This window comes from Dreissena polymorpha, chromosome 15 (assembly GCF_020536995.1).
Source record: "Dreissena polymorpha isolate Duluth1 chromosome 15, UMN_Dpol_1.0, whole genome shotgun sequence".
NCBI classification, from domain to species: Eukaryota; Metazoa; Mollusca; class Bivalvia; order Myida; family Dreissenidae; genus Dreissena; species Dreissena polymorpha.
The window spans coordinates 48,270,579-48,292,542 of NC_068369.1; the positions used below are offsets into that span (position 1 = coordinate 48,270,579).

A 21,964-nucleotide genomic window follows, 5' to 3' on the forward strand; every position below is an offset into this window, starting at 1 on the left:
TATGCCTAACTTTCATGGCAGATTAGCATGATGATGATGGTCCTGTTCACCAAGACTTTTGTGTGTTCATGAAAGGAGCGGACCCACATGAAAGTGATGAATGTCCAAAGCAAGTGTATACTAAAATAACATCCAGCAATTAACCTGAACAAATTATTATACGTTTCTAGAACATATGTTTAAGTCTGTACTGATAATACATCAAATGAACCAATTTTTGCACATGATGAAATACTGAATTAATTGTGTATTGTTCAAACCTATTTATTTTAAACTAAACATATTAAATAAACCACACGATTGAAGTTGTATCTATTATATTTTTTAACAAACGTGTTTTGTTAAAATATAAGATTTTCTTCCTATTCACATTTATTTTTTTAATATCATGGTTCATATTTTTGCTTAATTATTTGTACACATATTTGGTATAAATAAAAGACAAAGAAAGTAAAAGCACTCAAGTTAAAATGTGTTATCAGAACTTATTCTACTGTTGTTTTTCAGACTTGAAAATGATTCGTCGAAAGATTTGTACCATTTTTAAGGTGAGAAGCTGTATAAGAAGTACATGAACACCATCAAACTACACAGGTGTTGTTATGCATCAAGTTTAATATTTCAACTGCATTGACAGACAGCGACTTTGGACATATTTTTTCTCTTAAGGAACTATATAAACAAACCATTTTATATTTGTTTTTGCATAATCAATACAAAGTGTATGTATTAACAGAGGTATATATTTATGTTTTTTTGTTTCTATGTTTTTTTTTTATTGATATTGATTAGATGCATATGAACTCTGATTATGCATATTAATAAAACAGTGCTTTCACAACAAATATTATACAATATTAATACAATGATTCTTGTTTGTGGTCTATTAAAGTTTCTTTAGTTTCCAATATTATGCCATGGCTTTTTTCTTGATTTGGGAATAGGGCATGGCCTTTCAATTTTGAGAAAAAAATATCGACAACACTTAAAAAGGGGAAGAAAATTACCAAAGTAAGCTTTACATTTGGGGAACATTATATCATTATAAAGAAATTTGATAGTGGAAAGGGGCCTTTCTCTTTGGGGAAGGGGCCTATATAAGGCCCTTACTAAAGAAGGAAACAAAGCCCTGTATACTCATATGGGTTTCTTAAGTATCTAAATAAACACTACATTAATAAATACAGTACAATTTAATAAGCATACAAATTTTACATGTTAAAGACAGTAGTAATTCAGTATCAACTTCATAAAGAAGTACAGAAGTATTCACAAAGTTGAATCTGTCAATTTATGAATTTTTAAATCTTGCTATACCAACATTTAAAAGCTTCAATCGACACTCAACAAACTATCATCATCAACATTTCTTGACTTTATGGTTCACTATAACAACAAACATATTAAATTGTACTAATAAATGAACTCAATATCATATGAAATCTGAATATCTGAAAATACTTAATGAAAATACTCAACAACGCAAGTCATAAAAGGGGGCTGCAAGATCTTATTACCACTGCTCCAATTAATAAACATGAAATGTTGTTCGATTTGTTGAATTTTCGAAATGTGTGATTACATTTTTATTCAATCTTTACTTTGATTTTTTTCTTTCACTGCAATACTTGCACCAGGTAGTTAAACAGAACAGTTTTCTGGTTTGTCAAGACTGGTTAATGAAAGAGTTAAATGAACAATAATCCGACCATGACACTTTTGAACCTGTACTATTTTATGTTCACTGTTAATTTATCAAGATATCACTTCAAGTCTCTAGAAGATACTTTCATCGCCTCCCTGAAAGGAACAAAATACAGAATGTAAATCATATGCAGGCACATCCACTGAAAACCATTACATATAATAAGTAAATACACATTACACACCATACTGAAAACCAAACAAATGTTTACATTAAAGGGGCCTTTTCACAGATTTTGGCATTTTTTAACTTATTCATTAAATGCTTTATATTGATAAATGTAAACATTGGATCGTAAAAGCTGCAGTAAAAAATCAAGAATAAAATTAAAAAAAGGAAAAGAACATTGCCCGGAGCAGGTTTCGAACTAGTGACCCCTGGAGTCCTGCTAGAGTCCTGAAGTAAAATCGCTTTAGCCTACTGAGCTATTTCGCCGAATACACACCATTGACGTATTTTATACGTTATATAAGCAATCTTCGTAGTTGCACAAAATTTAACGACAAAAACAGAACTCTCCAAATTATTCAATCGTTTCGCGTTGCAACGCTTTATAATTTTTAGGTTTTAAAATCGTTAAAAGATGCATATAATGGCTATATTAGAGCATGGTAAATGTTCAGTATTACTGTTTCCTCACAAATATCATAACTAAAACGAAAATTTGCGAATCTGAAACAACTTTTTTCAACTTTGTCAATTTACCAAAGCGTGAAAAGATCCCTTTAAGAATTCATGTATATTGTTACAACCATACAATTATGTGATGGTAAAATAAAAAACACTAATTTTGAATGACCTTTAATAATTATCTGGTTTTAAACGGTTTGCTTGGTGCAAAGATAATTTGCATAATCTTATATATTAAAATAAAAATTGATAGACAATATATTATTGTGATATAGATGACCATGTTTACACAAACAAATAGAGAATACTAGTAGTAAGCACCTCAAACCAAATATGCTGAGCAGCCTCACAAACTAAGTTTTGGAAGGAAAGGCAGTCTTTTCAAGCTTGCTTATCACAACATATAAAATCATGCCCAGCAAAAGATGTTTTCTAGGCAACGCATCTCTTCGGAGTATATTGACATGTTTATGACTGTTATAAATCAGACTATTTTAATCATTCGCTGTTCTACGTTGTGGTGTGCGAGAAAAGGCCGGTCCTATATGTTGAATCTTCTATCTTTCAGGTATAGTTATAGTTTGGACTCCATCCATGGTCGATATGGCCTCCAATATCTTAAAATAGACAATTATCTTATGTAAATAAAACCTACTTGTTACAGTGTAGTCATATAAATTTTAATCCAGGTATAATTATCTTACTGCCTTAAGTAAATACAAATAACAAGTTCAGTTGCACAGTGACAATGATTACATTTTTATACAATATAACCTAGCATTTAAAATGTAATAAATTTCTCAAAAAATCATCAAATACTTAATAATGCATTGTTTTGATTTTGTTTTGCTATATTAATTAAATTCTCCACACAGTTCTATTTTTTAATAAATTAACATCAATTTGATAAACTTTAATCCACTCACCATAAACATTATTTTGTGTGTATTTAAAAAACTTGTTTATACGGCTGACAAGACATCAAAGTCAATATTATACATATTAAAACAGGTTATCAAACACATACAACAATTATTTCTAATACTTTTAAATGATAATTGCTAGTATTACCTAAAACGATGGATTGACGTGTGCATGATTCCAGCAAACCAATCAGCCTTATCAGTCGATTTTTGTACGTTTCTACGCATCCAGGATCAATTCTTGAGCACTATCTGATCTGTTGCGGATAGTGTCGACCTGTAAAAACATATAGGTCATTTTTAGGTAATATACAAAATATGTTCCACGACAAAACCTGCATTAGTGACATCATTGATGACGTTGGGAAAATCCCACTTATTATGACGTCGTCACATGCGAGTTTACACAGTGCATTTACGCGGAGCTTAAATTATAAAAGATATTTGTAATTTACGGAGCGGTTTTTAGTGTTAATTTTGTTCTGTTGGATATAAATGGAGTTGGAGATAGAGGTAAATTTATGAACTTATTAAATACTTTTATTTTATTTTTATAGATCTATTTAGCTTCTATTCTTATAACTTCGTGCAGCCCTATACTAGTAAGATCGTGTACTTTTTTATGACGTAAACTTCTAAGCAGCATTCGAATGCACGTGCCCGAAAACTGTTCACTTTTGCAACGCGAGAATTTCCACAGCCGATAAGACAACAATCATGAGAAAAAAACAATAAATATGATATAAATTGTCCGTTTTTCTGACCTCGTTCCAAAGAAATAGCCTAAACAATGTTTAAAATCTGCACATTTCCTTCACCAGACGGCTATGTTTGTCAATGTTTTGATCGTAAAATGTTTAAAGAGTAGTTTCCCTTGGAGGCCCGTCTCGAATTTGTATTTTGCTCTCGATACGATTAAAGTATGCTGTATTTGCGGAAAATTTTAACCCCGAATGATGACACGAGACCATACGTTAAGATCGTGTCCGGCCTATTGCGATAAAGGTTCTCACTGCGTCAATTTGGGATTTTGTCACAAAATAACTGCCATTAGAAGGGGAGACAGCCTTTTATGCCCCCATTGTGAATAGAATTTTATTTAGCTATTTTCCATTATTAAATACACTTTATCAAGACCTCTGAATACAGTTATCACAGTTCATCTTTCGTTTTTATGAAGACCAGTTTTGTTTTAACCATTATTTTCAATACAGTTTATTTACGAAATTCATCTGAAACAACACATATTTAATACAAATAAACACATATTCACAACAACATATATCGGCTATTATAAACACATCCCAGTGCCTCGCTGTGACGTCATCAAAATCGGTGCACGATCGTATAGGGTAATTCTGTAATAGGCAGACTACCATATACATGAATGTTTAAAGGTACGTAATTCCATTATAATTATCTGTCAACCAACATATTTCACTCGTTATTTGTTAAACAAAAGATAAATCATAAAGAATATATCAAGTTTAGTTATTGTCTAATAATTTTTCATGAAAGATATGCCATTGAAATTTAAGGTGCACGAACTTATAGGTTTAGAGGCTATATAAACACCGATATTGATGCAAAATTCGGTGTGACAAATAGACGATCATAACAATGGCGCCCATTTGTATGCATAACATGGGTTTAAATCCGATCGCATTCGCGTGATGAATTCTTTACAAAACAAGGTCTCAAAAAATAATAATAAACAGCATTGACATGTTTAATATGCAATAATTTAACCACCATTCAATTGTGATTGAACTTATTTAAATTGAAGTAAGCAAAGTAATTTTCGTCTCAAGTTGAACTGCTTGAACCATTGTAAAGTTGACTGTTGTATATTGAAATATCCTTTTTAATATGTTTGCGGTATAAAATGTTTTCTTCAAAATTAATTATAAATTACATATGTTTTTGAAAAATCAACGAAAGAGGTTTTTAATAGGTTATTTGTAGTAAAATGAGTCTACTTGATTTCTTCATCTTATTGTGTGAGGCGCATAAAACATCAGCATCAATAGCTCAGATGGTAAGCCAAATTCACACCACGCTAAAGAACAGAGTTCGATTCCAGTCTGTTTGTACTTGTTTTAGATAATTATTTTAAATTAGGTCAAAATATTAAATGAAACAAGTATTTAAATGAAATGTCAATTGAAACATTTGTTTTTATTTTATGTTTCATGCACAGTATAAAATCGATACGTCGTAATTGTTTTCAGGAGCTCGAAAGTCTATTTTCTGAGCATTTTGGCAAAACACCATTATGTACACCTGCACATTCTCAAGAACTGTAATCCGATGACGACAATGACCAGGTAGAAGGTGCATGTAGCGCCGTAATGGAAAACCGCATTGGGTCCTTCATTTCTGGGCAACCTGCGGAATCAAGCAGTGACTCCACTCGGCACTGACGATGATGGAAGTGATGACGGTGATGCGTTTTCACAGGATGATAGCATTCGACGTTTCCACGAAACTGGCTGTGGGTGTGCTAAGAAATGCCCCGAGAAATTCGATGCCTCCAAAATCAGAACGAACATCCTTGATACGCGGGAAATGACGAGGGAAGAAAAGGAAATGTACATTAAAGGCTGTTTGACCGAAGTTCCTACAAATGACTTTACAAAGATTGGGAAAAGAGATTGCGAATTCGTGGCAAATACACATTCCGCGGTCAGGAAGTATGTACATTCACGTTCAGATTGTTATTTGACATTTTTTGTGCATTAAAATCAATAAGGCAGTCATTGAACAAGACCGGTCCGGGCCCACGCCGACATGGACATACAGGAAGGAAACCAAAACATGCTCTGGTCTCCTCAGATGTCGAGCGTGTGGTCCAATGGATCTGCAACTATGCGGAAGAGTTCGGAATTTCACAACCTGCAGCTCCGCGTGGGAGAGACGATACGGCACCGATATACCTAAACAGCGGTACAACGAAAATGAACATTCATAAGCTGTACAAAGGAAGATGTCAACAGGCTGGCTTGCGTTTTGTTGAAAAAAGCTCCTTTCAGTCAATATGAAGTGCCTGCATCCCACATATAAAGGTTGCATCCCCTAAAGACGATGCGTGGGCGACTTGTGAGAAGCTGCGAAAGAAAATTATGGATTCAGTATCGGAAGAGGACAAACAACTAGCTTCCACTGAAGAAATGCATAGTCATATTGTTTTGGCACAAAAAGAATAGACCATTACAACAGCCTCATTAAAGAAGCAAAAGAAACGTCACATCTATGTTCAGCTGAACGATCAAACCACTTTACATTTGACGACAGATGGGGCCATTATATTTCGCATCGTTTAGAAAAGTCCACATTTTTGAAAGGAGAATTGATGGACAATTACGTCCATTGAAATTTCTTAACGACGAACATGAGAACATCGGTACAGATGGAGCTAATGCACAGGGACCAAACGCTGTCATCTCGATGATAGACTACGTGCTCAACACCAATGGATGCGAAGACCTCTCGTGCACAATACACGCTGATAATTGTCCGGGTGCGATAAATTTTCATTGTTATCATTATAATTTCATATTGCGTTTAAATCATAATACAACGATAATATTGGAATAATTGTATTAGTTATATTTATCGTGATAATAATAACGCGAATCATAAATGATCATAACATATTACAGTGATTTTAAAATGAATGTTGATGGAAGTGTGCTGGTTATGACGACGACGACAACGATGGTGGCAAGAAGATGATGATGGTAATAATGGTTATGTTGATGCTGATGACGATGAAGATGATGACCATGAAGTAAACGATAACTTATGAATATGATCTTGATCTCTTGATCAAAGTTCTTGTTGTTGCTTTCAGGTCAAAACAAAACATCAGTTTGTTCTTGGATACTTCGCATGGCGAGCCCTGACACGGCGTCACACTTCAATCGAATATATGATGCAGGTTCCGGGTCATTCACGGTGTTTGGTAGATAGTGGGTTCGCCCATATTAAAAAGCTGTACAGGTAATAAACCGTATCGTTGTTATAAGTTAACATTTATTATATTAATAACGATTACTTAAATATGTTACTATTAGAAAAAACAAAACATTAGCTTTACAAGTTTTATTTGCAACAAGATGATAATAAGTAGTATTATTGATGATATCAGAATAAATTACACGGTAAATGGTTATGCATGGTTTGTTTTACTTATTTTATTGAACATGCGCTTCAGACGCTCGGACTGTGACAGCATTCAGCAGCTAGAGGATATTGTCAACAAGTTGTTTACTGCAAACGAGGCTGTCCGATATCCGACCTGGCGCTGGCGTGATTGGATGACTTTCTTGTCTACATCTTTTAAAGCAATACCCGGGATAAGGTAGTGTGTCCAACTTTCTTTTTATAAGCTACACATTTTTCACAAGTATAAAAATACACACAAATATTCATAAATGCACACATGTTCACCACACATATTTGTTTGTTGAGAGTCAACAAAATATTAAAGTGTTTATCAGTGTGTAAGAACTCACTTGAAAATCAGCATGTTTATGTTTATTTATTAATTGTAAATAATTATAAGGCACTCAGTAATTAATTATTATACTTAATAATAAAACACATACTTTTAAGAAAAACATAGCTAAACGACATGTTTAAAGATTTGTTTCTGACTAATGTGTTACAGGAATTACCAGTACTTCAGGTTCGACTCATCGGTTTTCGCGAAGAAAGCAACGGACCTACCAGTGAAAGAGTTCTTCATCATGAAACACAGGGTACTCCCCTCAGCAGAACCGTGCTTATTTAAACCGGCAGGGCTAAAGGAGAATCGCGTGAAATACCTTTACAGAAATGTCCGACCATTTGTTCGACCATGTTATCAGGACATTACCTGTCCAACATCCACAGACTGATTGTATGTGATTACATAATGTATTCGAACATTAACCTAAACAGTTTTTTTAATCCATGCGCATGTTTGTGAAGGGTTTTCCAACAAGTTATTGTAATATTTGAATAAATGTTTGATATTGCGAACTATTTGCATGCTGTTAACGTCATGAATGCCTTATTCCGATTGAAAATGACGCGGCATCAACATCTTTGTTGCGTGACAGTATGCGTATATAATGTTGTCATAGCACCGCTAAATAGTGGCGTACACATGTAATTTATACACAATTGGATTCGTGGATGAACGTACAATATGAAACTGAAGAAAACTAAAAATCGATTTGTTGTCATTAATGCAGGTTTTGTCGTGGTACGTCTCATATCTATTTTCTATAATATTGTTAACAAACCAAGCGTATAACAAAGAAAACACAGTTTTTAACTGCCTCAACAGCTCAGTGGTAGAGCGTTTGCCTCGAGTGCATGAGGTTGTGGGTTCAATCCTTAGCTGAATCATACCAAAGACGTTCAGAAACGGTGCTAGTTGCTACCTGTGGTTAACGCGTACCACTATCCAGGAAAGCACTGGCTTCTTCTCAAAAATGAAATGAGACCCTCGTGGTGATGGATTCCATCAGGAATAAGGTGTCGAGTGTGGTTAATATAAGTTGCAAAAACGTGTTTCAGAATCGACCTCAAATAAATTACTATAATCTAACCATCAAATATAATTAAAACAATATGTCACACAGATGCCAAACAGTCTATTTTATAAAAATAAACATTGAAAAGGGGGCCAGTACATGATTCCTCTTTGAACTAATGTATCACACAAAATCTCCGTACTGTGGTCCCATGTACTCTACTACAAGACGAAAGCCCTGTCTCCATTTTATGTCTATGGTAAGAGAGAACACACTTGAACTAGGTTAGATGGTGAAAATACAAAGGGCATGAAAATCGCATTAAATGGGAATGTCGCTCCACCACAATGAACGTAACCAAGCTGAGTCTGGTCTGTGTTCAATAGATAATGGGGACAGACTTCCATCTCAAATCAGAATGTTTAAACCTAAAACGTTAAAGAAAAAAATCTAAATTAATAAATGCCATATGAATTGTTTATTTAAATTGTGTTACCAGGTAAATTGTTTACAGCGAGCAGGTGGTCGAGATCCACTTATTGTGTTATCCAATGTGTCTAACACCTATCTGCATCCATTACTATAACAATGATGCTGGTGATATATCGAAATCTTAATAAATCCTTACCAGGGACCTATCAAGACTATGCAGTTAAGCTGGGCAGTAAGTTCTTCCACGAAAACAGAAGGCAGGCTACTACTAATGACAAATTGTACCCTAACACCGTTATACACTTTTTATATGCTGACTTATAGCAGATTACTAAAACCGATCGTACGACTTAGAAAATATTCAACATGCTTATGTAGTTTTTCATCAACCTACTTTCAGATTGATCTATTATCTTTTATTTATTATTATGACTACAATATTAGGTATATTAAGATGTAGACTTTATATATATGCACTATGTTCATTTTCAGATCTGTAGTTTAAGAAGTTACATGTTTGAATTTAAACATTTAAACCTGTTGAAGTAAGTCTACACATGTGTACTGTGGACATCGATTGAAATAAATAGAAAATATATCTATATTCATAATTGATTTATTTGCATATCGATTTTGTAGAATCGGAACATACAACATTTAACACTTTACAATTGTACAAAACATATATTAAACTGTTGTATTTAAGCATTTTTAAAATTTTCTGTTAAACAAATGAGCTGAACATTCAACACGTGCGACATTTCTGGTGATGAATATTATTGGCGGGCTTTCCCTTCCATATTTTCAACGCACATAAATGCATTTCAATCTACCCAGGTGTATACAAGCTCGGTTTAGTTCATCGATCTGCTACTTGTTTACCCGTTGTCTTTATTCAAAGCATTCAAATTTATAATGGCGTAAACATAAGAAATTGATAGCATGTCGTTTTCAAACTGCACTGTTACTCTTTCAGCCCTCGCTTTTGTCAATGAAGATTCTAACCAAATCCGATTTAAACGGAATCACTTTTACAAAACATTAATGTATCATTTCGCACGTAGAGACATTCATAAACTGTTTTAAAAAGCATTCCAAACAGAATCGATTTCAACTTAAAAACAGATCGGTCATGCGATATGTAAGAAAGTACTTGACATGTTTTTACCGGCTACTTTCCGGTTGAAGGTATATCGCCAATCGTAATAGTCTTATCATGATTTTTACAATCTTCAATAAAACAAAAGACTTTGTGGTACCCAACAATGTTTGTCGTAAAACACATTTGAGCAAATATTAACAAATAAAGTCATGGCAAGTGCCCATTCACAAATATGTTTCTTAAAATCAATAGTGTCTATTTATTAAAAAATTATAGCGTTGCCCACCTGAAATATTAAGTAAACTGTAACCTTTGAAAGTAGTTTAATATGATAAAAACATACATTATCTTCCCATGCATGTTTACACGAATATATTAACGTCACCTGGTTTATCTGTTCATTTGGCCTTTTTATTTTATTGTAAACAACCGCATGTGATTTTGAAGCTTAGATGTCCCTCTAACACTTAAAGCTGATAAAATACTGACAAAAACCAAACAAACATGCACAGGGGACTTCGTGGTTAGAAAAGAATGACTTTGTTAGATATTTCCGCTCCTCGCAATTTTGATAATATATGTTTATGTATTTTGTAATCACCCCCAAAATGTCAATTAAATAGCAAATGGAAACAATTATATCCAAGACAAAACATTAATCAAAACGGGAAATCAAGGATAGGTTGAAGTGAAGACATCAATCTGCGTCGAGTCACTTCTCGTTCCACAACAAATAAGTGTAGAATCTTTAAAGCACCGTGTTTATCAAAGCCCCTTAGATTACTGGCCGCTAATTACTATTACTAATGCGTATTTCGAGCAAAAAAGTTGTACACTACGTCTAGCGCGATTTCTGACTAAAACACAGTCCCACCGTTGATTATTTTTCGTCAGCATGGACAACCACCGCGGTCTAACCGATCTATTACGATGGGACCCATCGTAATAGATCGCGGTGACAGTGGGTGAGCATCGCGGACGTTATTGGGAAATCGATAAGCCACGGTGGTTCGCGGTTATTACAGGTAAATGTATAGTTTCTGCATGACGTTTTACTTAATTTTATTTAAATAATGTTTTTGTTAATATTTCGAAAATGCTTTCTCGTTTGTGTACATATAGCTTGAAAATAATTACATATACACATGTTTAATTTACATGTAATTTGATATCAGACTATTTTAGTGATTTCCTTTTTCTATTGTTACATGTATTGATTCGAATAAAAATTCCAGTTTTGTGCAGTAAGTATTCAATTCAGTGATATTTTAGTGAAAATAATCACTTGTTATGTTGGCGATTGACTGTGTATATACCTGTTTTATTAAGTAACAAGTTCATTTTGTTAAATTCTATAAAGAAAAACGCAATCGAATGAATATTGTGATAAATATTGATGCATTCAATATCACATAATTAAGACCGTAACCATTATGTCTATCTTCTCCATTTAGAGTTGATAATTATTTTATTTTAATAAGTATAAAAGATATGTCGGTTTGTAATTAGTTTTTGTGAATGCCAGATTAGAGTTTCTTTATTAACCAATTCACCTACTATCAAAATATATCGCCGTGTTAGCGACTAATTGAGAGTGTGAATATGTGTTGTGATTGCAATAGAAAATACAGTCAGGAGTGATAAAATGCGTGCAAATACCATCTGTAAAGGTATGTTATGTGTAAATGGATGCAGACATCAAATTTCGCATCATTTTTTTAAAAGTTGTATTCGTATTTTAATACGGGAAATGATGAAAAGAAATATATACATGTAATTAAAAACTCATATTTGTAATATTATGTATTTTAATGAATGTTTTTGATTATATATTAAAAATCTCGTCATCATTGTTATTACGTCCTTATTTTCCGAAAAAAATTCTTGGTCGTACCTGAAATAAAAAGCCAAACAGCTTCAAAAAAAGCTCGACGTGACAATATGACTCGTTCAATTCACCGCGATTTCTAAACAGCATTTCTTATCGAGACTACACATATTCTATATACATGTACATTTTATAAAACAGTGATTTACATGTTCATCAATCGAAGCGAAGATTTATATGTTTTACTTAATGATGTGCATATTAAAATTGTCATACATGTTGATTTACATATTATAAGTGAATCAAAAGTATCAGCATTATACGTTGTTCACATAAGTATCGAAATTAACTTGTTATAAACAAGGTACATGTTTACAAATAGTCGCTCGCCAGCATGACAATCGATCGTTTGGCATGACTTTGATATTAAAATATCACTTAATTGAATACTTACTGCCAATGTCTCGAATTTACAAATGTATTCTAAGCAAAACATATCACAATAAAAACGGGGAATTACTAAAATAGTCTGATATCAAATTACACGCAACATCTTTAAATGAAATTGGTGGCGAGCTATATATGTACACGAGGGAGCAAGCATTTTCAAAATGCTACCATAAAACAAATCTGTTCATAAAAACAACAAGTGCAAATTTCATGCAGAAACAATTTAAACAAAACATGAAGCATGAAACGCAATCTATACTCACGCTCGATGTAAAACATGTCAAAGAATCAAAGCGAAGTTTTCCTCATACATTATTAGAGGCAGTAAAGCTAATCGCATTCACCATAAGATATATTTGATCGGTTGAACCACAAAATGATTGTAATAATAATAATGTTTATTGAGGGGGGGGGGGGGGGGGGGGGCAATTGGAAAATTTGGTTTTCAACTGCTATATGGTTATGAATGTATCGCACTTAAACATACTCAGTTTATCATTTATAACAAAATACAAAATAAATGACAGTACCAAAGCAAATGAGTAAGAAATAAAGCAAACAAAAAAAACACGTGGGTATTATACTCGTACGGATAAATTACAGTAGAAAACGCTTACAATACTTTCAATAAGACGCTAAAATGTAAACATCAAAAAGCCAAACAAACAGGCCCGATATTATCAGATTAGTTTCATATTTGAATTCTAAAAATATTTCGTAATATATAGCGAGTTGTTTCGTTATTATATTCCATTAGTATGTTTCTCAAATTCAAGTTTTTAAAAAGTTGCCCCTTTGGGTTGTTTTAAATGACAAATTCTATTTAATGATTCGGATATTTAATATATTGTAAATAGATGCATAGCTCACAATATAATAAAAGGAAATACGATATGATTGAAAGATATTGATTGTACAATCAGTGTAGTATATCTTCTGGCGTAGAGCCGTAATTGATGCTGTCGTTTTCTCTCATCCATGCTTGGTCAGTTCGGAAGTTACGTTGTTCACTCCTGGAGATTGTCCGTCATTCAGAGTGCGAACTGCCTGTTCCACCTTTGTCTTTAGAATGGACGGATGTTTTTCGTCGGTTTATGGTCTGGGATCATTCGGAAGGAGAATGGGGTAGCGGGTAAGTTATAGAGGTCGCTTGAATATTAAGTTCACCTGTTCAAAACTGCGGCAATCTCGGTAAGAAGGTTTCCGTCTGTGTCAGAAACATGTATAACACTGACCTTGGGCTGACTGGTATTCGTTGGTGTATTGATGGTGGATTCATACTGTTGTATGTGGTCATCTCTTTGTCAATATAAGTAGTATTAACTGTTCGTGTCTCACGTAAATTCAGTATATCATACATAATAAGGCATACACTGTTATAATGGTAATTTAATAGAAAATTGCTACAATTCACACAATAACAATGACGGTATTGCATACGTGTGTAAACAAAAATTGTGACGTAAGTGTTATTTATCAGTAAAATTGTCATATTTTATGTTATGTGCTCTTGATAAAGTGTGCTCGCCAAGCGCGTTATCACTGACAGTCCATGAACAACAAAGGTAAACGTTCGGATACAATGACCTAAATTCAAATGAAATATTAATGTTACTATGTTTGTTTTGCTTTAAGTTGATTTATGTAAGACGTTGTTTTCTAAAATACTACCAATTCACTTAACGCTAACTCAACAAGAATATCCATATTAAATGGAAAATATACTAACTATCAATAAATAGTTTAATACTCATATGTACTTTCAAAATGTTAAAATACAGGTCTGTATTAAGCAAGCGATAAGATCATGTTATCCGCTGTTTTTTTCGTATTTGTTGTAGTATCCTCTGTTTATTATAAATACTGTATAACATACACAAAGAAACAAATACTAAAATATAATAATAAAAGTTATAATAATAATAATAATAATGACAATAATAATAATAATAATAATAATAATAATAATAATATTATTATTATTATTATTATTATTATTATAAAATTAATAATAATAAATTTATAATAATAATAATTCCAATAAACGTAAAAAATATCAATTATTACCTATATGTATTTAGTGTAACGTTATAATTTTTGCGTATTTCAATGTTTGTTTTTCACATAAATATAATAAGACTAAACAATTAGATTGCGATGCAGCACAACTAAACAAACAAAAAAGAGTCAAGTATTTGGTGCAAATTATTACTTGCTTCATCGCCGATTATGCTTGTCATTATACTTGTGAAACATTTATAAACGCTTACGTCTTAATGATTAACAAGACATCACAATGTGTAAACATGCATATGTTTTCAGCTTGCGTTGTACATTCAATTTACCACAAACATTGTTTTTTTCCCAATAAATGCATGACGACTTCAGAATGAATATAATAATTAATATTTTTCCTACATTAATTTATTTAACACATGTTCATCTTACTTTTAGGCTTGTTCAGCAATCTAAATGTGTACACAAATGTCATTTTTTCCGTCAATAAGTACTAAGTAAAATCAAGGGTTTAAGTGCTTTCAATAACACGATAGTATGTTCCAAATTAAACAATATGGACGAAGGAAGTAAAATGTCCATGGCATATAGTAATCCAGAAAGAACAACAAGGTAACAAGAACAAACCTTCCATAAGGTAACTAGGGACTAAATAACAATCAAAAGATAAACTACAATTGACAGTTTCTTAGAAAATCGAGCGATTAAAAGAACTAAATAGAAACATACCTGTTTATTTGAAGTTATTAAAGTCGAGCCGAAGAAGCAACTGAGTCCTTTTACTTTGAATCTTGATTACATTTTATCACTCACACTTTACATTACTATATGAGAAAGGAAATTAATGCTTCCAAGTTACAAACCTATTAATGGTGGATATGTACAAATTACCGTTTTTCTTCAAGTAAACGTACTCGTAAAACACATTTTAGTAATACAAAATCTTCTGTATAATCTTCTGTTAAACACAAATATTGCAGTTTCAAGATAAAGCACAAACATACACAGATCTCTTATCGACTATGCTATCGTTAGTTCAGCAAGGAATACACATTGCTTTAACACAGTTTACCATAAACAAGAACCCACGAGCTATATCCGTTGAAGTTCGATAGATATAGATATATAAACAGGTTCTTTTCTTTAACCGTTACTTTTTGGAAGTTATTTATATATTTTTGTAAAGTTGTAATTAAATTAGAATTAATGTTGTATTTAAAAATTAAACAATACTGGATACTGTAAATGTGTTGTTCACTATGCCTTTAAACACTGAAGTAACATGTTCGCTTAAAATCAAAAGGATTGTTCATGCACATGCACTCAACAATTTTTCATAAAATTTGTAGGAGTTATGCACATTTACGGTGTTGTTGTTGTTGTTTTTGTTGTTTTATTTACTTCCTGTCCTTGGTTTTCATAGTTTTTTCGGTTTAAGCTTCAGTAATACTTCTAATTACGTAATTGTGTTATGGAACATAAATACAATGTTTAAGCCACTTCCCTGTATACTTAAAGTCTAAACACAGTGCAATGTTATGACATGTCCCGTTCTCGTAATTAGCATGACCGTACTATGTATACAAACCATACTGTGAAATACAAAATTAACCAAGTAGAACATACATGTATCTAATATAACTGCATGTTTAAGTCTTGACAATTTGATCTCGAACCGTACCTGATCTCGAACATTATGCTAACTCGCGATTTATAAGCAAACGCTATGCGTATTACGTTATAAAATTATGTGAACCGTTGCTGTGGTAAACACTTCAGATGTAACTTGCGAAAGTGTCCGTAAAATGCGTCAGAAACAGGTATTTACCAATCATTTTATTGTTAACAATGCGATTTCTTTGAAGATATTAACTTCTTTTGTATTCCAAAAGTATGAACTTGCCCTTCCCAAATAACATACATTTATAAAAATGAATTTACACTGGCAGGAAGTCGGACAAGTCACATTGTTGTTATAATTTAGCAGATAGTCTTGAAAGGTCGTTTCAAAAGGTCCAGTCCGTTTGTGCACTATTTATTTATACAATATGTTGTTTTTATGTTTTTTTAAGCCAAAACCATTAAAGCGACCAATCAATCGAAGAGTGAAATATGAAGTCTATTCACCATCATTATATAATGCAAACATGTTGGTGAAAGAAACAGGAATGCCAATTAAAAAAGCAGCCAGGCAGTATGTGGTCCCACATTCAACTCTTTGTGAACGGGTGAAAGGCCGGGTTGATCCAGAAACTTTAAAACCAGGACCTTCTCTACTTTTCAGTTTAGAAGAGGAGGCCAAATTTGTAGAGCATATCAAAACTATGTCTAACCTTGGATACGGCCACACAGTAACTGAAATTGTGGACAAAGCCAGCAACTTCGCTGCATACTTAGGCAAAAGATCACCAGATAAGCCCCTCACAGTGAGATGGTTCAAAGGTTTTAAACACAGGTGGCCCGAGTTGAAGGTTGTGAAACCAAGATCATTGTCTAACTACCGGTCAGAGGCAACAACACAGTCGGCTGTTGATGAATATTTCAATAACGTGCAAGCTGTCATTGATGCCAATAATTTGATGGACAAGCCCCACTGCATATATAATGTAGATGAAAAGGGTATACAAACCGAACATACAACTCCCTATGTTGTCACCACTAATGCGGAAACTCCTGCAATTGAATTACGTCATCTCGCGCTTCGATTACCACTATTGTTGGCTGTGGAAATGCGCTTGGTACCCTCATCCCACCCTTTTTTGTATTTAAGGGTAAGCGAATTAATACTGACCTGTAAGTTGGATCAACTCCTGGTTCTGCTGGATGTGTTTCTGACAGTGGTTGGTCTAATTCTGAAGTGTTCTTGAATTATATGGAAAAGCACTTCATCAAGTACATACAGCGAGAAGACCCAAGAGAACCTAAGCTAGTCATCTTAGATTGACATAAGTCACTGAAATGTTGGAGTTTTCAAAAAAAAAAACACACCATAATTATGTTCATTTTGCCTGCCCATACCAGTCATCTATTACAACCACTGGACGTTGGTTGTTTTGAACCCTTGCAGAAAAAGTACAACAGCCGATGTCATCAATTTTTGCAAAAAAAACCATCATCAAAAATCACTCGTTTCAATGTTGCTGCTCTTGTAACTGCCTTATCAAATGACAATCTGAGATCAGTATTCAAGAAAACTGGAATATTCCCCTTTGGATCCGAATGTTATAATCTGTGACCAGTTTGCTCCCACTGAACCCTATTTAACCCCAGAACCCACAAATAATGAAACTTCAGAGCTTGAAAATGAACATACGACAGATGCATTCTTTCAATTAGCTGAAACTGTAATTGAACACACAAAAAATTCCAACCAAAATATAAAAAAAAGCAAATCAAGGAACTTGGTATCGGAAAACGTAGTAAATCCATCTGTAGAGGAGATCAGGGAGAATGCAGATCCAAAAATAAATGAACAGCAAACATCAGCAACAAAAAAAAAAGCAAATGAAACAAAAAAGGCTTGTAACAAAAACAAAAAAACAAAAGCAGCTGAATCAACATTTAAGCAGGTCGGTGAAGCAACACAAGAGCCGATTCCGGGTCCTTCACACACCAACCTTGTCCATGATACAGGTTCAAGTTCCGATGAAGAAAAACGGATGAAGACAAATGCTGTGTCTGTAACCAGTTCCAGCCCAGAGAACTCACCAATTGTGTCTCATTGGTGTTCACCAACTGGGCCCAGTGTTGTGCAACAAATTGTTTTCATTGGGTCCACTTAAAGTACTGTTGTCCACAAACAATGATTCGTCTTCATGACACTTTCATTTGCCAATGTCAAAAACTTAAGAGTAGACTATTGTCTATTGTTTGATTAATTAAATAATCTTGTACATGTTTTAGAACATGTTTACGGAAGTTGACTGTATTTTTGCCACTAGTAACTGCATTTTTTCTACGGGTTCTATAGATTCCCTTGGGTTCGAGATTAGGTCAGTTTTGTTTTCACCGCCATGACAGTTTATACAAATGGGTGACAACAATGTATGATATTTTTTTCTTCCATTTGTCATACTTTTTACCGATGTAAATTAATAGATTGATGTATATATTATCAAAATATTAAACTTTGTTGCCATTTAAATTTTTAATTCATTAAACATGTTTGTATGAGATGTTGAAGTCTTAGATGTTCGAGATCCGGTACTTCCACGCTTATGTCAATAAAAGGAAAACAAACATCTGAACTGCTATGATACACGAAAATCCTCTTGATAATTCAACATAAAGACTACGATCAAAAATGCGTGAAGATATATTTGAAATAAATATCAAACACTTCTAACACTTCCAATTTTTTTCTGAAAATGTAGATCTATTTGACGCATTTTTCTTTTAAGAACGTTTATTGATTATGTCACTTGTGTTGTTGTTGTTGTTGTTGTGAGTAATAAAGGATCCCAACTTTGGAATGTTGGATATAATAAGTTGTTCAAACGCATATAAAGATGTATCGTGGCTATGAAATAAGTCCAATATTTAACAATGTATCTAGATGAATTTTGACAAACAAACAAGAAGTTTAGGAGAAAAAAATACTTCCTAATCTGAACTTGTGGAAAGCTGTTATTTGATCCTAATGTACCAAATAGACGGCGATGCACATATTTTAATTGACACCGGTTTTAATTCACCTCTGCGGTTATCCACCGTCCCTTCCCCCGCCAGTTACCAATACACGCAGATAAGTACGGTATGTTCTTTTTCAGATGCAGGCTGATACTTTTTAGTTGTTCGCAAGAACAACTCAGGTTAATAGTGGTGTTTTCAAAATCGGTATGCAGAGGACTACTGTTCACCAAATCCCTCAAAAATTGAGGATTGAAGGCAAACTGTTGTATCTGTTTAGTATTTTCTTTGAGATACAATAGTTAACACTCAACCCGAATACGCGCCCATAAAGAGTTCCGCGAAAGAGTATCTTTTAATTAATAAATTTAAGTTAAAATTTAATTAAAATAGTCCATCATTAAGTTAGAGGTCAACTCTTTAAATAACTCCATTCATAAGGCCCCGGTTTGTGGGTATGTACAAGTTCATTGGTTGATTATAAATATAGTTTTACATATATTTAAAACAAGTTAAGCACAAAAACACTCTGGGTGAGCAAACGATTTATTGCATGAATCTTGCGGCGGATCTCGGATATAATCGATGTTTCACGATTGAGTCTGTTGGTTTTTACCACGCGTGTCAAGCCAATTTTCCTAACTACGATCAACCTGAGAACTGCCGCATTTGCCGCATCCGCGCCGAGAAAGAGTCGTATAATTTATGCATTTATTACAAGCGGAATGGTAATTGTCCTAAAGTGGATAGTAGTTTCACTAAATCGCATGAAGAGGGACGGGAGCAGCGTAGAGGACGGACGGGGCGGACCTTGAGCAGAGATACAGGCAAGGATTTTGAGAGGGTGCCCTATGAAGATAATGGAAGTGTCCAAGGACGGCGGTACTCAGTACGCTAAACCTGCTGGGAAAACCGTTATGTGGTTCGGGTCGACGGCTTGTGGCGTCTAGAGAGGCAATAAAAGCGGTGCAGCGTGCGCGGAGCGGGGAGAAGGTCCTTTTTTTACTTGTCAGCACACCATTGGCGGAGTTCCCTTGTCCTTATAAGGGCAACCAGACATGAATTGTCTTTAAATAGTCTATCAGTGCACAATTAGGTATCATTGGCAACCATGCACCACTCTATTTGGATCAAAATTATTTTGTTGGCGAATACCCAGGCAGCCGAGGTAAATTTGACCTACTTTGGCTCAAAATTTAATATTTTTCACTGAAAGGTCACAGGGGCAAGTCTGCACTAGTCGTGAAGATTCAGCGATGACCTGTAAATAAAAATCTATATGTATACATAAACACTCGTTACCTTCGCCGCTTATTGTCCGTTTCAGCGTTGTTCGTTACATTGTATACAATGGAAACAACTGATTCCAAGATCCTCCTAAAGGCAAATCAAACCATTATACTTTCAATGAGGTTTGCATCTCAATAACCTTACAAGACATGTTAATACCAATCATCTTTTACCCAGTTATAACATTTAACTGAACAAAAGCATGATGTTGTGCAATGTTAAGTTGCAGTAAACGTTAAATGTGAAATTCCCTTAAATATATAGCTTTATATATTTAACTTGTTTTTACTGAATATACAAAGACGATGTATCAACATAAACTTTGTCCTAATGGGTTCCATATTACGAAGTCAAAGTCACGTGACTGCCCTTGAGTTGTCAAAAATGCAGTACTATAACTTTCAGTTATAAAAAAACTAAAATGCGACTGAAACTAAATGACGTCACGTTTATTGATGCTACTGAAAAGCTGACATGCTATAAAAGTTTTCTTAATTACGTTTCCTAACAAATAACATTCTTTGTAGGCGTGGTTATACCACTTATCACCAAATAAACAATTTGTTGTTTCATTTCATTTACATACATGCTACATTTATAACATTTCTTTTAGAGCGGGTTTTAGCACGTGCATTTTACTGCAATATTTTCTTTATTTATTCGGAACTATTTTCGAAACATTAAGCTCCGCCCATAATTTATTGCAGAATAACCCACACTTGATTTCACTCTTTGTCTATAGAAAACAAGTCGCGTGCCGTGTTAGAATTGTGTATAATTTCACCAATTTATAAACGAGGATAACGTCCCTTTATTAATTATGACTGTTCTTAGTCCTTAAAATATAGCTCGATTTCTATTGTTTCTCAAGTCGGATACTTCATAGAGCTTGCCTATAACTGCTTAAAAAAGTGAAAAATTGAAATATAACAGTATTATTGTTGTTTACTTTAATCATAACATAATATGTTAAATTAGGAAGGATTCATGTGAAGAAACAATGCCAATAGCTCTATCCATTTAAGTGTTCATGTTTTATTAACTATTGGATTCGGATGTACCAACATAAAATATTTATTAATATCCAAAGACATACATACGAATAGACCTGTATTCAATAGCAGACATCTGAAACCATACAGACGGAAAGACGTGTATTCAAACGCAGACATCCGAAGACTAGGCGGACAGACGTATATTCAATAGCAGACATCCGAAGACATACAGACGGAGAGACGTGTATTAAATAGCAGAAATCCGGAGATGTACAGATGGACAGACGTGTATTCAATAGCAGACATTCGAAGACATACAGACGGACAGACGTGTATTCAATAGCAGACATCCGAAGACATACAGACGGACAGACGTGTATTCAATAGTAGACATTCGAAGATATACGGACAGACATACGTGTATTCAATAGTAGACATT

The 21,964-nt window shown here is 33.7% G+C and overlaps 1 long non-coding RNA gene across 1 annotated transcript; it reads right to left on the reverse strand.

Moving 5' to 3' along the window:
- Positions 1–1,336: 1,336 nt before the first annotated feature.
- LOC127861103 (uncharacterized) lies at positions 1,337–15,640 on the reverse strand. Its single transcript, XR_008040067.1, has 4 exons — positions 15,341–15,640; positions 3,407–3,535; positions 2,657–2,952; positions 1,337–1,800 (listed from the first exon to the last, which is right to left on the reverse strand). It is a non-coding gene; the product is annotated as an uncharacterized LOC127861103 (long non-coding RNA).
- Positions 15,641–21,964: the final 6,324 nt, after the last annotated feature.